This window comes from Lepus europaeus, chromosome 2 (assembly GCF_033115175.1).
Source record: "Lepus europaeus isolate LE1 chromosome 2, mLepTim1.pri, whole genome shotgun sequence".
In the NCBI taxonomy this organism is placed as follows: domain Eukaryota; kingdom Metazoa; phylum Chordata; class Mammalia; order Lagomorpha; family Leporidae; genus Lepus; species Lepus europaeus.
In genome coordinates this window covers 119,187,079-119,201,230 of record NC_084828.1, presented here as the reverse complement: position 1 = coordinate 119,201,230, position 14,152 = coordinate 119,187,079, and positions in this window count along the sequence as shown.

Here is a 14,152-nt window from a genome sequence, read left to right as displayed (position 1 = left end):
TTTCTTGGAAGTTCATGGATGAAATGTTATTGCTCATGTAATTTAGTTGACAGATTTTAGCTAATTGCTGGAAGATAATATCACCGTGGTTAAAATAGTTTAAAAGGGAGGAGAACTTGAAATTATGGTGAGCATGTTATTTGGGATAATTGCCATTCTAAACAAAATCCAAAAGAAGTAATTAGAGGTATTCAAAGCAATTAGCTAATGGATCTTAAAAGAATCATGTGAGTTGAATTTATTTTATATAGTTAAAGATCTTAAATATATAATACTAAAATTACTTTTGTACTTTATTTTTTGACTGTTGTACTTTAAAAAACATTTTTATTTATTTATTTGAGAGAGAGAAAGAGGGAGCAGAGAGATGGTATAGACAGAGAGAGAGAGAGAGAGAGAGAGAGAGAAACTCCCAACTACTGTTTCACTCCCCAGTTTCCCACAACAGCTGAGGCTAGGCCAGGGCCAAAGCCAGGAGCCTGGAACTTAATTCGGGTCTCCCATGTGCTGTTCCTGCTGCTGCCTCCTAGGGACCACATTAGCAGAAACCAGAGGCTGGAGCTTGAGGCAGGGAATGAACCCATGCAAGACAAACACTCACCTTTGTTCTACATTTTTGATAAAAGAAACTCTTTTGTAAAAGTCATGTTGCTTAGAACACTAGACACATCTATTGTTCTGAATATGTTCCTTAGTTACCAAATTTGATTTTAGACTTACATTTAAATTTTTAAATAAATATGAATATACTCCAGCTGTAATGTTTAGGTGATGCATAGCTTGAAGTTTTTTCCTTATTACTAATTCTAATTTTTAATAATTTTTCATTCTTTGAAAATGTTACAACTAAATGGAAATTTGTTGCTTCAATAATAGCTACATTTTTGTTTATATTTATACATGACATTTATTTTTAAGGAATGCTATCCTAAGGATATACTTTCTTCTCGTGATTCATGTAATTTTTGTGCATAATTTGATTTATATAAGTTGTATGAAGACAAACTGAATTTTCTTGAGTTTAAATCAATATTTAATTTTATGTAAATAAGTATTTTAAAATTGTGTTCTTGACTTTCATTTCTGTCCATGATGTATTAGGGACCAGATTTATCTTAAACCATTAAATAAGCAGACAAAATATACAAAACAATTATTTTCAGATATTGGACAATAGGTAGTACAGAAGAGTGATTTCTGAGAAAACAGAACAACTAGATGAGCTCTATGGTGGCTCAAGCTTATAGGATAGAGATTTTAGGTTTTAATGCAGGCCTTCCATCCCCTGGTTCACTCTCTAAATGTTTGCAACAGCCAAGAGTGAGCCAAGCCACAGCTGAGAGCCTGAAATTCCATCTGGGTCTCCCTTGTGGGTGACAGGGACACAAGTATTTGAGCCATTACCTGTTGCATCCCCGGGAGTGCAACAGCATGAAGCTGAAATGGTCCTAATGGCCAGGGCTGGGCCAGGGAGAAGCCAGGAATCTGGTTCTCCCACATGTGTAGCAGGGGCCTAAGCTTTTAGGCCATCTTCTGCTGCTTTCCTAGGCACATTTTCAGGGAGTTTGGAAGTGGAGCAGCAGGGACTCAAACTGGCACTCAGATGGGATGCTGATGTCCCAGGAGGCAGCTTAACCTACTGAGTCACAGTGCTGGCCACCAAGTGGCTTCGTAACTGCTGTGCCAAATGCCCACCCCAGGCCAATGCATTTATAGAGTACGTGGTAGAGTGAGAGGAGAGAGCTGCACAGTTGGAGAGTTCTGGAGAGCTGCGTCTCAAATATCTATCCAGAAACTATCAGACATAACAATACGTAGAGCTCACACAGTGCCAGTGATAGGTTGTGTTTCTACAAGTCACAGTGGAAAGTCCCTTTTACTCCCAGGGCATCGAGTAAAGGTAGAGCTCTAGACTGGAACAGACCAACTATGGCTTTTCTTTGCACACGGTATAAACTAAGAATGATTATTACATTTTATTTCTTATTTTTGAAAGATTTATTTATTTGAAAAGCATAATTAGAGACAGAACAGGAGAGAGGGAGAGAGAGATCAGTCCTCAGTGGCACAGTGGCCAGGGTTAGGTCAGACTGAAACCAAGAGCCTAGAACTCCATCTGGGTCTCCCAGATGAGTGGCAGGGGCCCAAGCACTTGAACCATTCTCTTGCCGTTTCCCAGGCACATTAACAGGAACTGGATAGGAAGCAGAACAGCAAGTATTCTAACACGCCTGAGCATGATGAAGAGAGAAACAGAAGATACCGATAGGATGCTAGCTGATCTGGTAGAGCTGAAAAAAACACAAAGTTTGAGATTAAAGAAAAAAAAAAAACCACAAAACACTGAATGGAATGGACAGGAGTTTAGGTACTGCTGAAGGAAATGCTGTGCCGGTGCTATGGCACAGTGGGTTAATCCTCTGCCTGTGGCACTGGCATCCTATAAGGGTGCCAGTTCTAGTCCTGGCTGCTCCTCTTGTGATCCAGCTCTCTGTATGACTTGGGAAAGCAGTGGAAGATGACCCAAGCTCTTGGGTCCCTGCACCCGCATGGGAGACCTGGAAGAATGCTCCTGGCTCCTGGCTTCAGATCAGCCCAGCTCCAGCTGTTGCAGCCATTTAGGGAGTGAACCAGCGAATGGAAGACCTTTCTCTCTGACTCTCTCTCTCTCTCACTGTCTATAACTCTACCTCTCAAATAAATAAAATCTTTTAAAAAAAAAGAAGGAAATGCGGTGAACTAGTAGACATATTATTTGAAGCTATCTTAATGAAATACTGATGAACTGAGCTTTAAGTACTTGCAGCTGTCATAAGAATTCTAGGAGAGGAGCGATGTGAGAGGAAGGGCATAGAAGTATTTGAAGAAACAATGGCTGACATTTTACCAAATTTGATTAAAAATTATGAACCCCATAGGTTTAAGAATTTCAGCACTCCAATCAGAAGCCATGTGAAGAACACCACACAGGCAGGTAATCAAATTGTTTGAAACTAGAAATATAGAAAAGAATAAGTCAAAGAAAAAAGACACACAGAGAAGCAAATATAAGAATGACAAAGAAAAACACAAACAAAAATAGCAGAACAAAACATTTAAAGTGCAGAAAAAAACCATACCAGAAATTTACATCTAGCTAAAATATTTTGCATTTTTATAATATTCACAAAATGAAGATAAAATGAAGAGTTTCTCAGATATACAAATGCTGGTAGTGTTTATCAAGAGCAGAGAAGCACTATAGGAAATGTCATAGAAATTCTTGAAGACAAAGGAAAATGATGGCAGATGAAAATTTATAGCTACTCCAATCAATAAAGAAAACCAGAAATAATAAATATTTAGGTAAATATAGGAGTTCCCTCCTTATTTTAAAAATCCCTTTAATGGATAATTGTTTAAGACAAAAGTGGTAGGAAGTATTGTGTGGTTTATTACATATGTAGACATAAGCTATATGACAGTAGTGCAAAGTTGGGGATTGGAAGTAATGCAACATTGTTTTAACTTCTTAATATAATCAGTGTAATTCACAATATTAACAAACTCAAAAAGAAAAGCATGATTGTCTTAAAAAGATCCAGAAAAAGCAACTGACAGAAACTACACCATTTCTTAATAAAAACTATTTTTTAATAAAAAGAATTATTTATTTGAAAGGTAGAGCTAGAGAGAGAGAGAGGGAGAGACAACAGTGGGAGAAAGAGATTTTCCTTTTGCTGGTTCACTCTCCAAGTGGCTACAAAGGCCAGTGCTGAACCAGGCAGGTGCCAGGAGCCAGGAGCTTTTTCTGGGTCTCCCACATAAATAGCAGGGGCCCAAGCACTTGGGTCACCTTTCACTGATTTTCCCAGGCTATCAGCAGAGAATTGGATCAGAAGTGGAGCAGTGGGGGCTCAAGCCATATTTATTTATTATACTACAAATTCTTTTTAAGCTACTTTTTAAATTGTGCTCTTACTTGTAAAAAAGTTTGTAAAATAGTGTGCATGTTACAATGACATCAACTTCAAAAATCTGTTTACTATGTCTCTCATTTGCATTAAGAGATCATGTTACATGATTAACCTATACTATCTATGTTTGTGTATATTATATTTAATCTGTGATACTTGCACAGTGTGAATAGCACCTAAAGGTGTGTTTATCAGGATGTGTCTCTGTTGCTAAACAACACAAGCCTATATTGGTTGCCTTCCCTGCCCTGTCTTACCTCCCGCCCCTTGTATGATCGTCCTGAGTACAGTAAACTATTTGTACTTGTTTGGACACATCACCTCAAAATATGACTGAGGTACATCAGAATATGGTACCCCAAACCACTTCATTAGCACCATTTCCATAGCTTATTTTGAGAAAATGCAGACATAAGAATAACTCTGAAAAGCTGTGATTTTGTAAAGGATATTGTATCTATAAATGAAGTCGACATTAGTAAAAGCATCTGTGTCAGGAAAAGAGCTGCTCTAAGACAACTTCTGTTACCTAGGGACTCTTCATCTTCATAAGGCAATCTTTATTCACCATAGTTTTACTCCCTCCCTTCTATCTCTTGTCTCCAGTGCCACAAAAGCCCTAAGCTCCTATTCCATTGTGCATGTCAGGATGCCATATAAGTTTCATTCATCTGGACCTTCAAGTCTTACATTTTGTAGGACTCCTGAGTGTATGTATGTAATTAAAGTGACTTTTCTCCTGCTCCTGTCAATTCTCTATCTACTGTCAATTTAATTTGTGGTCCAGACAAAGAATACAAGAGAGTATAGGGAGGCCATTTGCCTTCTCCTCTATGCTAAAAAAAAATGATGTGGCCTTTTAATTATTAAAATGTTTCAAATGCTTTTAGTAGTGATTCAACTAATTATTATATTACTTTATTATGAAGTTGATGAATAGAATATTTATCATTAAAAATATGGACTCTGCTTGACTACGTATTTTGGAATGATTTTATCAGCTTGACTGATAATGAAGGTCAAGATAATGCAATGCTAAAAAATTGAGAAATTTAAAAATAAACATTATACTTCACAATATCATCAAAATATGAAATAGGAATAAATTTGACAAAAGTTGTTCAAGACTATATTAATACTTCTGAGAAAATTTAAAGACACAAGTGAATGGAGGGATTGACAAGCTTATGGATGTCAATTCTATTTAAATTGGTCTATATTAATTCAATTTCAATAAAAATCTCTGAAGGAATTTTCAGTATAAATTGATAAGCTGATTGTCAAATTTATGTGGAAAAGCAATAGATTTAGAGAATCAAAACTATTTTGAAGAATAAACCTTTTTGCCCATGTTATATATACTTGGTCTTCCTCATAACATGCAGTTCCTAAAACTATTGGTATCTTGGGGCTGATAAGAATGTCTTTTTTGCAGGCTAATGAGATGACTAGTAACTGGGAGAACCTAGGTAAGTAGCTTCAGAATACAGACTGGTCGCCACAGAAAGACCAAGGCTTCATCGGGGGCTGAGACTTGCAGTTGGTTTCCACTTAGCATGGAGGAGGGGTGAGGGGCTGAAGGCTAAGTTATCATTGATGTAATCAGTGTAATCAATAATGTATACATAATGAGGCACCCATAAAAACCCAAAAGGACCTGAGTACCTACCTGGAGGTTCTTGGAGAATGGTACACTGGAGAGGGCAAGGGAATGATGCATTCCTTCCCACATACTTTACCTTATGCATCTGTTAAAGTTACTGATTCATCTGTATCTTTTGTAATATCCTTTATGATAGAAAAACATAAGCAAGGTGCTTCCCTGGGTTCTGTGAGCCACTCTAGCAAATTAATTGAACCTTAGGTAAGGTCATGGTAACATTGATTTATACCCAGTTGGTCAGAAGCACAGGCCATGACCTGGGCTTTCAATTGGCCTCTAAAGTGACAGGCAGGGTTTTGGAACTGAACCCTGAACCTGTATGAATGGAAACTTCCTCCAGGTTTAAAATGTCAGAATTGAATTGCAGAACCTGCAGCTGACACCTGCTACAGAATTGCCTGATGGGGAACTCCTGCACAGCTGAGGTCTCAGAAGTGTTCAGTGTTGGTGAACGAGAGGACAGAAAAATAGCTATGGTTTTTGGTATTCCTATTAACACTATCGTATTCCTAGAATTTTTACATGGCAAAAATAATTAAGATACTGTTATTTTGGTGTAAAGATAGATATGAATCAATGGAACAGAGGGGGAGTCTAGAAATAGGTTCATGTATATATGAGGGGAATTCAAAGTGTTTATGAAAAATAGAATTAAAAAATGTTTGTCTTGTTACACAAAATTTTTGAAATTCATGCTTTCTAGAGATCTTCACAGGGTTAATGGAAAATGCATTTAGGAAAAACTATGTATGGATTTCATACTTTTTTAGATCAAAATAAGTTTATCTTTTAATTCTATTTTTCCATAAACTTTTTGACAAACCCTCAGATTTTTAACAAAGGTGCTAAAGTATTTCAATGGAGAAACAATAATGTTTTCAAGAAATGGTGCTGGAATAATTGTATAGCCATATGCAAATAAAGGCAAAACCTTAACTCTTACCTTATACTATATATAAATATCAATTTGAAATGATTCATAGATTTAGTTATAACCTAAAAATCATCAGCCTAAAACCATAAAAAGTCTAGAGAAAAACACTGTATAAAACATTAGAGATCATAGATTTGGCAAAACTTTCTTAAATAAGACACCAAAGACATGATCTGTGAAAAAAAACCAGTTAATAAAATTAGATTTCCTTTTATTTACTTGAAAGAGTTACAGAGAGGGCAAGGCAGAGGCAGGGAGAAAGAGAGGGAGAGAGACAGAGAGAGAGAGAGAGAGAGAGAGAATCTCTTCCATCTGCTGGTTTACTCCCCAAAAGGCTGCAATGCAAGGGCTGGGCCAGGCTGAAGCCAGGAGCTAGGAGCTTCATCTGGGTCTCCCATGAGGCTTCAGGAGCCAAAGGACTTAGACCATCTTCCGCTTCTTTCCCAGGTGCATTAGCAGGGAGCTGGATTGGAAGTGGAGCAGCTGGGACTCAAAAAGGTGCCTATATGGGATGCTGGTGCTGCAGGTGGTGGCCCCACCTGCTACATCACAGTGCTGGCCCTAAAACTATATTTGTTCAACATTTAAAACATTTGCCCCTCAAAAGACATTGTTAGGAAAAAGCAAAGGACAGATGTAGAGGACATATTTGCAAAACATATCTGACAAAGAAAGTGTATCTAGAAAACATATATATGTTTATATATATAAAAACAGTATAATGAAAAAATGGACAAAGTATTTGAATTGACACCTCACTAAAGAGGATGTATAGATATCCAGTAAGCATATGAAAAGATGCTCAACATTATCAGTCATTAGAGATATATAAATTAAAACCATAATGCAATACCATTCCCTAATCAGCTGATGGCTGATATTAAAATTTACAACTTTGATAAATATTGATAAAGATGTGGAACAACTGAAACTCTTATACTCTGCTCTCAAAAATGTAAAATTGTTTAACTAGTCTGGAAATATATTTGAAATTTACCAAAAAGTCAAGCATTCATCCCTTTAATATGATTCAAGGAGGCTATATTGCTTTTTCTGAAATGATAGTGTATGTGTACATAAAGACTTGTAAACAAATGCTTATGATACCTTTGTTATAACTTCAAAGTGCAGCCAATACTAATGTCCATCAACAGGTGAATGGACAAATAAATTGTGACATATACATTCAGTGGAATTATACTCAACAGAGAAAGTAATGAGTCAGATACAGATTTCAGCATGAGTATCTTTCAGAAAATATTATGCTAGTGAAAGTAGTTGGATTAAAAAATAGTACAGCAGGGCTGTACACTAAGTTAATCCTCCGCCTGCGGCTCTGGCATCCCATATGGGCGCCGGTTCTAGTGCCAGTTGCTCCTCTTCCAGTCCAGCTCTCTGCTGTGGTCTGGGATAGCAGTAGAAGATGGCACAAGTGCTTGGACCCCTGCACCCGCAAGGGAGACTTGGAAGAAGCACCTGGCTCCTGGCTTCGGGATCGGCGCAGCTCTGGCCATTGCGACCATTTGGAGAATGAACCAAAGGAAAGAAGACCTTTCTCTCTGTCTCTCTCTCTCACTCTCTGTAACTATACCTCTCAAATAAATAAATAAAATCTTAAAAAAAATAGTACAGCTTCTTCTGGCCCCAGGTGCTTTGGGGGCCATGAGTTTACAGGGTAGACATGGCCAAGTTCAAGAAGGATACCACACAGCGCCATTCCTAAAAACGGCATCAAGAAACCTTGATCACAAAGATATGAATATCTGAAAGGAGTGGTCGTCAAATTCCAGAGGAACATGCATGTTGCCTAGAATCACAAGAGGGGCCTAAAGAAGATGCAGGGCAACAACACCAAGGCTGTGAGTGCTTGTGCTAAAGCTGTCATGGCCCTCAACAAGCCCAAGGAAGTTAAGCCCAAGATTCACAAGGTTGTCAGTTGCAAGCACAATCAGTTTGCCTACATTACTCACCATAAGCTTGGGAAGCTTACTCATTTCTGCATTACCAATAGTATTAGGCTGTCCCAATCAAAGTCCAAGGCCAAGGTTCAGACCGAGCCCAGGCTGAAGCCCAGGTTATAGCTCCAGCTCTGCATTTGGCTCAGGCTTAGGCTCCCAAATGCATTCAGGCACCTAATGTCGTCCAGTCCCCCAAAGGTGCTCAGACCCCATGAAGGCCCATACTGGTAGCCTCTGTCAGCCAATATGGGGATAGAAGGACTGGTGTGACCCTGGGCTGCCATCTGCATGGGACTGGTGTCCTCTTGTGCTGTTTGTACAAATAAACCTGAGGTAGGGTAAAAAGCAAACAAACAAGCAAAAATGAAAAAATAATAGTACATATTACGTAGTTCCTTTAATTATAAGTCTAAGAAATGGAAATGTAATTATGTTGCCATAATGCAAATCAGTGGTTGACTGGAGATGAGATGAAGGCAGGAAGGGATTACAAGTGGACATGTGGGAACCTTAGGAAGTGAATGCTCATTATGTTGATTGTGGTGGTGTTTTTATAGGTATAGCTCCATGTTAAAATGCCTTAAACTCTATCCTTGGAACATGTACAGTTTATTGTATGTGATTATGCTTCATAAGCTGTAAAACAAAGAGAAAATAATAAGCAAAAACAAAAAAGCTTGCATTATCTTGCCTAAAGTACATTTTAGACTTGGTGTTGTATAAACTGCTTATATATTATGTCTGAGGGGGCTGGTGCGGTGGCATAGCAGGTAAAGCCGCCACCTGCAGTATCAGCATCCGATATGGGTGCTAGTTCAAGACCCAGCTGCTCCACTTCTGATCCAGCTCTCTGCTATGGCCTGGGAAGGCAGTGGAAGATGGCCCAAGTCCTTGGGCCCCTGCACCCACATGGGAGACCTGGAGGAAGCTCCTGGCTCCTGGCTTCGGATGAGCACAACTTCAGGTGTTGTGGCCAATTGGGGAGTGAATCAGCAGATGGAAGACCTCTCTTTCTCTCTCTCTCTCCTTCCTCCTCTTTCCTCTCTCTCTCTCTGCGCCTCTCTGTGTAACTCTTTCAAAAAAATAAATAAATCTTTAAGAAAATATATTATGTCTGAGTTTCTCTAATAGTTGATCTTGAAAATTTTGTTGCATCAATATATGCCAATAATATTCAGAGTTACCAGTAATTTCTTATTAATTATAATAACACACCATAATTAAATACTCACCTACTCAAGGCTGGGTGAGCAAAATAGATGAATTCAAATTGGAAAGCAATCCACAGAAAAACTCTTCTCTTCGGCTTAACATTTTTTCATGTGCTTAAGTATTGTCTAATTCACAATGGAGAGTTTTTGTGGTTTTGAATTCCTGCCTAATCAGTTTCTCCTTTCATCCCTTTATAAAAGGAGAGAATTGAAAGACTCAGCAAGACTTGCTATGGGCAGAGAGAAGCCAGTCTATTTTGAGCAAAGAAAATCAGGGTGCTGAGACTTCGGTACTCTTACTCTGTAACTAAGTCCCAGGTGCAGAAGTGAAAGACCAATACAGGGACTGGAAGATAACCAGGCATTAGAAATGAGCACAACAACTACTATTGGCAAATACCAAAAAAGACAAAGTGACTATGGTATCAGGAAAAGTAGCTAACACTTGTTTCTCCACAATTTAAAAAATTTCTTTCCATACAGTATCTTCAATAACAGAAGACTGTTGTGGACTCTGTGTTGCTGAATGAAGGAATTAGAATTCTTACCAGCATCTAGGATGATTCTCCTTTTATTTCACACATTTCTGCATATTTTGTGAGCAGAAGAATTGGCTGCCTTTGGTAGAAACTATCTTGGAGTGGGCACTGTGACATAGTGGCCTACAGTGCTGGCCTCCACAAGGGACTCCGGTTCCAGTCTTTACTGCTCCACTTCCAATTCTGCTCTCTGCTATTATGCCTGAGAAAGCACTGTGGGAAGCCCGACTCCTTGGGCCCCTACACACATGTGGGAGACCTGGAAGAAGTTCTTGAATCAGGGTTTCAGATAGGCCCAACTCTGGCTGTTGTGCCCACTTGCAGTGTGAACCAGAGGATAGAAAATCTCTCTCTTTCTCTTCCTCTCTGTAACTCTGCCTTTCAAATAAATCAATTTAAAAAAAAAAAAAAGAACCTATCTTGTTGCACAGGTTTTTGTAGTAAACAGCCTTAGAGATAGATGGTGTCTCTCTGGAGCCAAGAGCAGACTTGCTCATTATCCAGTACAATAAAGATTTCTCCTTCAGGAACAAAGGTCAGAGAAGTTTACTTACTGTAATAAAGATTTGGGACCCTTACGCTAAGGGTTCTTTTGTCCTACCCTGTACTACCTAAACAGGTACCATTTGGTCCTCTTGGTGATACTGTAGGAATTGAGGCCTGGGGACCTGGCACAAACATTGATGCTTTCTGGTTATTGTTTTGCTCTGAGCAATAAATTGTCCTTTGTCTTTGACCCAGGAATCTCATTTCTTCCACCAGATCCATTATACTGTAGGGGGCTAATGTGTTAGTTTGCAAATAGGCTAAAAATCTCAGATCCTTCACAGTTCTTGATTCTGTAGACATTTTTTGGCAGCTAGGTGCATAATCTCAGGAAAGCTTTAAAAAATCAGAATAAGTCAATAGTCAAATATATTGAATAAAGAAAATCAGCAAGTGAAATTTAATGCAAAACACAGCTTCTCCATCCTGCAGAACAAAGTTACTAATAAGCGAATTCTGGTCATCATCTGGCTGTGGGGAATAATAGGTAATGGATAATGAATAATGAATAATAGGTAATTAGTGGCAAGTGAAACAGCCTAATTATCAGGTAAAAACAATTACAGGGACCAGAAGAAATAAAGAAATTGGAAGACAATGGAGTCTTAATGTGCGGGAAGTTAATCTTAATTTTAAGGAAAAGTTGGTGCAGGAAGCTTCCAGAGAAGTATTATTGCCATTAAGATGGCACTGAGCCTTTTGTAATCTCTGGAAGGAATAAAAAATACTACTGAGAATGATTGTTTCTCAAAAGCAAATGGAGTGGCAGAGATCTACTTAGTATATTTTGAATTTTGAACCATCTGTAGGTAGTATTTTTAAAAATTAGTATACAGACCAATTTTAAAGCATTACATAATTTTTAGAGCTGGTAAACACTAATTATTTTTTAAGTGAAAAAAACAATTACTTGCAGGGCAGGGATATTACATTTTAAAATTTTACTGAAAACTTGTTTTTTAGAATTGCAGGTAGTTTGGTTTCATGGAGGTAAAGATGTCTTTAGAATTGATTACTTTTATTAAGGAAATTCTTCAGAATAGGCTCTTTCATTCTAGGTATGTAAAGTAAGTAAATACCCACCTATTGCTTTTGGAGAAAAGTATGAGATTACTTTGAATTGGAATGCATCTATTGTGTCCCATTTAGAACTGTCAGATGTACATATTTTAGTGCTAAAGGACATTCAATCCGGGACTATTAATGTCCTCTCCTTGAGTTTTTGAGATTGAATAATTAAGAATTTGAGATGGAACTTTCAGGAGTAGAGAGCTTGCTTTTATTTGTACTTTTGGGAAGTCAAAGGAGTATACAGTTCAGCCAGGCTTGGGGCAATTTGCAATGGTCAGTGTTCTGGTCACAGAGTGTGTTCTGGCCCAGCACTGAGAGGAGAACCAAAGAGCAAATTGGCCTGGATAGCTTTGATTCCCATTGGCAGTAAGTGCAGGTGTTTGTTGTTGGGCTATGTGAGGAGACTCAGATAATAATAGCAACAACACACAGGGGTTTACCCATTAGATTAAATGAACTATGCTGAGTCCTTGAGACTATCTCAGAAGAGCCCTGGGAAAAAGAGAGGGCTCTTTTGCAATTGTAGAATAGTACTTAACTAAATACTATCATTCTATGAAGCAAAGAAAGAAGAGGATGCGGAAGGGTCCAGTGAAGACAAACTAGGCAGGAAAACCACCTCAAACAAAGGTAAGATTTGTCATCCAGAATTAAACTGATTCCGTCTTCATTGGCTGTGTGTTACCCTCCTCTTCCTGATCAGAGAGGGAGACATCTTTACTAATGAAGATTTCCTTTATAGATGTACGTTCTCCTACAAAAGGGCAACTTTTCAGAGCTACCCCTGCCGCTGCATGTCGTAGTCATTTTTGCATTGCTGTAACAGAATACCATGGAGTGAGTACCTTATAAATGATAGAAATTTATTTTCCATAGCTTTGGAGGCCAAAAAGTCCAAGATTGAAAGGCCTACATCTGATAAGTCCCTTTTTTTAAGTGCCTACTTTCTTTTTTCTTTTTTTTAAGATTTATTTATTTGAAAGGCAGAGTTGGGGGAGAGAGAGAGGGAGGGAGTGAGGGAGTGGGGGAGGGAGGGAGAGAAGAAGAGAGAGAGAGAGAGAGAGAGGACCTCCATCTACTGGTTCACTCCCCAGATGGCTGCAATGGCTGGAGCTGTGCTGATCTGAGCCAGGAGCCAGGAGCTTCTTCCGTGAGGGTGCAGGGGCCCAAGGATTTGGGCCATCTACTGCTTCCCCAGGCCATAGCAGAGAGCTGAATTGGATGTGGAGCAGCCGAGACTCAAACCGGTGCCCATATGGGATGCTGGTGCTTCAGGTGGTGGCTTTACCCACTACGCCACAGTGCCAGCCCCTGACCTAATCACTTCTTAAAGTTCTTCCCTTTCAACATTCTTGAATTCAGCATTAGATTTCCAAACACATGAGATTTGGGTGATATATTCAAACCATAACACTGTAGTTTCTCAAGATAATCAATTCAAAATAATCCTTAAACCAGATAGGCATAAATTGGAGAGGCAATTCTGTTCTCCCATAGTCATGTTTTAGAATGGTGTGTTCTGAACCTGGTCATGTGGAAAGTGGTGGGTTAGTTTTAAGGAAGGATAAGTTGAGAAACATGAAGACTCAGAGAGGACTTCGTTCTTGGGATGTAAGTTGCCACTTAGAAAAGGTAATTCTAATATAACATGTATGTGTTATTTAGATTTATCCCCAGGCTAACTCTTCTTAGTCTCACGTTTGGGTTCTATGTAGGGCAGGAGAGAGAATCACAGAATGATATATAATTCGGATCTGGCTAAAAGGCCCATGAGAGTCTCACAGGCATGGAAAGCCACAACACGGTGGCAAAAACAATCTAAATGAAAGATCCTGGTGAACAAGACCCCAGCAGAAGGAACAGGCCATCAAGGAGAGAGGCGCCTTTCTCTGAAGGGACGAAGGAACCTCCACTGTCATATGGCCTTGACTAAACAAGTTCAGAGTTGGTGAACTCAAGGGACTTCCATAGTCTAGACAGCTCATGGCAAGAGCCTCGGGTGATTGCTGATGTCATAAATAAGAGTGTCAATTGTTAAATCTACAACAGGAGTCACTGGGTGTAGGCTCCCCACATAGGATCTCTGTCCTTAATGTGTTTTACTATGAAACTTAAAAACACTACTAATCAAACAATACTCTATACCTTGTGCGGTTGTGTGAGGGCAGCCTGTTGAAATCCTTGCTTAGTATATACTAAGTTGATCTTCAGTATATGAAGGTAAGTGAAAATGAAACTTGATGAAGGGCGGGATGGGAGAGGGAGTAGGAAAGG